This window comes from Octodon degus, unplaced genomic scaffold (assembly GCF_000260255.1).
Source record: "Octodon degus isolate 3935 unplaced genomic scaffold, OctDeg1.0 scaffold00130, whole genome shotgun sequence".
Taxonomy (NCBI): domain Eukaryota; kingdom Metazoa; phylum Chordata; class Mammalia; order Rodentia; family Octodontidae; genus Octodon; species Octodon degus.
Genome location: NW_004524706.1, coordinates 2,187,246 through 2,190,727, shown reverse-complemented (window position 1 = coordinate 2,190,727; position 3,482 = coordinate 2,187,246). Strand labels below are relative to the sequence as shown.

Here is a 3,482-nt window from a genome sequence, read left to right as displayed (position 1 = left end):
TCTTCTTCTTCTTCTTCTTCTTCTTCTTCTTCTTCTTCTTCTTCTTCTTCTTCTTCTTCTTCTTCTTCTTCTTCTTTTTGATAGGCAACTTTAATTAATGTTCAGTGACTACCAAGGTTATATAACAAGAGGACAATAAAACCAAAATGAAAGTATGAAGAACCAAGAGACAGGACACAGAGACAGTTTGTGATTATTGGCATCATCTGTAAGAAGGAATGGGAGATTCCTGTTTAATTCCCCTTCCTTCCCTGGTGTCCTCCACGCTTTTGAACATTGTCTGTATGTCTCATCACACCAGCACGGTGGTATTAAGTACAATTTTAGGAATGCAGAACTTGTTCCACTCTTTGGGCTTTGATAATGGTTTATATTTGCTGTATTTTACCCGCCACTCAAGAACTTCTTTACCATGTTGACATACTCCATCCTGTAGTTTTGCATTAATTTTCTTGGTCTGAATACTCTTATCCAACTTGTCATTTTGAAGCTAAATGTATTCTGGTGCTTCTGAGGCCTGGAACAAGCCACATTGCCTTTCTGGGAGCTCATCACCAAAATCGCTGGCACCTGGCACCAGGTGTGGTGAAGCAGTCTAAGAGAAGACCAAGGAGCTGGCCCCAAGGCGCGGACGCGACCGCAGTCTGAGTCCTTCTTTACTTAGGAGGGGGTCTCTCAAAATGCTCTCAGGTGTCATGTATTGAACTTTAGGAGGGCCATCTCTCTGGCCCTTGAAAATGGACTCAAATTATATATTCCTCATTTTGTAAACTTTAATTTCTTAATTTTGAAAAATGCTCCAGAGCCACAGTTGGCTAATTCTTTCTGGAAAGGGCCAGGTGATAAGTGGTTATAACCATTTGACTCTGTCACTGTAGCTCAAAAGCAGACATGTTTGATACCTCAATGAACAAACATGGTTGTGTTCCAATAAAACTTTATTTATAAATTTAGTTTGCCAACCCTTAGTCTACAGCAACATCACTCCAGCTCTTCCTGCCACCAATAGATGGCGTCAGTGGTTGTGCCTGGTTGTCATTTGATTCCTTAGAGCCTGCTTGTTGTGCTTAGACTGAAGGTGTTTTACAAAATCGTTGTTATCATCATGACCAATAAGTGGAGAAACAGCAAGTAAGTGTGCTGAAAATTCTAGTTAGAAGAGACATATGGTTACGATGGAAACCAAAGCGGAATAATAATTTCGAAAATTGAAAGTGGTGAGAAAATGGATGTTGCAAGTGAAAATGAGATGAATTTTTTTGACAGTGGCATGATTGTAAGGACTAAGAGTAAGTCAGGCAACAGGTAGAAAATGCTGTTCTTGTGCCATTGTCAATAATCAGTAAAATAGGATGAAACAAAATTGGCAAAAAGCAAAGAAAGCCAAAAAACTTTTGAGTGTATAGCTTAGAGGGATAGTATGAATGGAAGCCACAAGCCTAATGTAATTCAGGAAAGGACAGGAGCTTGTCTGAGAATATAAAGGGCATGGAAAAAGGGCCGTACTTGCGAGCCACTGATGATTCTATAGGTCAGGGCCCCTCGAGCCTGTGCAGGGTCCACGTGATGGCGACAGCATCACTGCTCAGGACTTCTCTTGTAGAAGGTTTCCAGGAGAAGGTTTGTTTGTCTTAAGAGATTTTTGGAGTAGGAGAACTAGGGCTATTTTAGAAAAAAAAGACCACATATCAGAGCAAAACAGATTATGTGAAGCACCAACTCACTCTTCTATTTGGTGGAAATGGATCTGGGGATTACAAGCTTACCTCTTACTAGCTTCTTTGGAATTGAAAACAAATGGACTTACAAATAGCTGCTAGGAATGGAACTTACTGTTTGCAGTAACGTGTGTATGTGCACACACACACACACACACACACACACACGCACATGCATAATTCATGCCCCCCCCCCCCAAAAAAAAAAGAGAATGGTCAAGTGAAGGGTAAAATCTGTTGCTTTGTAGAGCATAATCCTTAGGTCGGGTGGGGTGAAGGGAGGCTGTCTGCTTAGCCCTCTCTTCACTCAGGGGCAGAAAGGAGGATTAGGAAGGTGGTATGCTGATGAAATGCAATGACACAAGGAATGAACATGGTTGTTGGAGACAGGCAGACTTGGTTATTGTCTGACTGTGCCTCTTACTAAACAGATCCTGAGTGCTAAGCTTCCAGCTCCATCAAAGGAAAAAGAGGAGCATATATCACTGAGGTCATGTGGGGGAACAGAGGGCTAGGCTGGGAGGAGGCTTCCAGAGTTGTCTAAAGGGAAAAATCAAGGAGTGAGGCCGGTGAAGTTGGCTTGAGCTCAGCCATGGCTAGTGGTCCCAAGAAGCATCTGAAGCAAGTAGCAGCTCCAAAACATTGGATGCTGGATATATTGACCGGTGTGTTTGCTCCTCATCCATCCACCAGTCCTCATAGGCTGAGAGAATGTCTGCTTCTCATCATCTTCCTACAGAACAGACTCAAGTATGCTCTGACAGGAGATGAAGTAAAGAAGATTTGCATGCAGCACTTCATTAAGATCGATGGCAAAGTCCGAACTGATATAACCTATCCTGCTGGCTTTATGGATGTCATCAGCATTGACTAAACAGGAGAGCATTTCCATCTGATCTACGACACCAAGGGTCGCTTTGCTGTTCATCGTATTACACCTGAGGAAGCCAAATACAAGTTGTGCAAAGTGAGGAAGATCTTTGTGGGCACAAAAGGGATCCCTCATCTGGTCACCCATGGTGCTCGCACCATTCGCTACCCTGACCCTCTCATCAAGGTCAGTAACACCATCCAGATTGATTTGTCATCTGGCAAGATCACCGAGTTCATCAAGTTTGACACTGGTAACCTGTGCATGGTGACCGGAGGTGCTAACTTGGGAAGAATTGGAGTGATCACCAACAGAGAGAAGCATCCTGGCTCTTTTGATGTGGTTCATGTGAAAGATGCCAACGGCAACAGCTTTGCCACCCGGCTCTCCAACATCTTTTCATCGGTAAAGGCAGCAAGCCGTGGATTTCTCTTCCACGAGGAAAAGGAATCCGTCTCACCATTGCTGAAGAGAGAGATAAGAGGCTGGCAGCCAAATAGAGCAGTGGGTGAAATGGTCTCTAATGACATGTTACAGAGATCTCTGTTTAATTAAAGATAATAGAACATGGAAAAAAATAAAATAAAAAAAAGGAAAAATCAAGATGTCACATCAACCTGTTAGATTCTAGGCTGATATGGTAAATCAAGAATGAGGGGAAAGGGGAAATATGGGCCCAAGGGGATCCATTTCAATTAAGGAGAGTAAATAAGGGGGGTCTATAGAAAGCATGGTGACTACAGTTTATAACAATGGATTGTATATTTGAAAATTGCTAAATGAGTAGATCTTAAGTGTTATCACAAAGAAAGGGTATGTGATGTGATGGATATGTACGTTGAGTGGTCTGATTTGATCATTTACATATGTTTGGATATCAAAACATCAGATAT

General features: G+C 42.3%; 1 pseudogene; it reads left to right on the top strand.

Annotated features, from left to right (window-relative positions):
- Positions 1 to 2,289: 2,289 nt before the first annotated feature.
- Positions 2,290 to 3,140, top strand: LOC101562379 (annotated as a pseudogene).
- Positions 3,141 to 3,482: the final 342 nt, after the last annotated feature.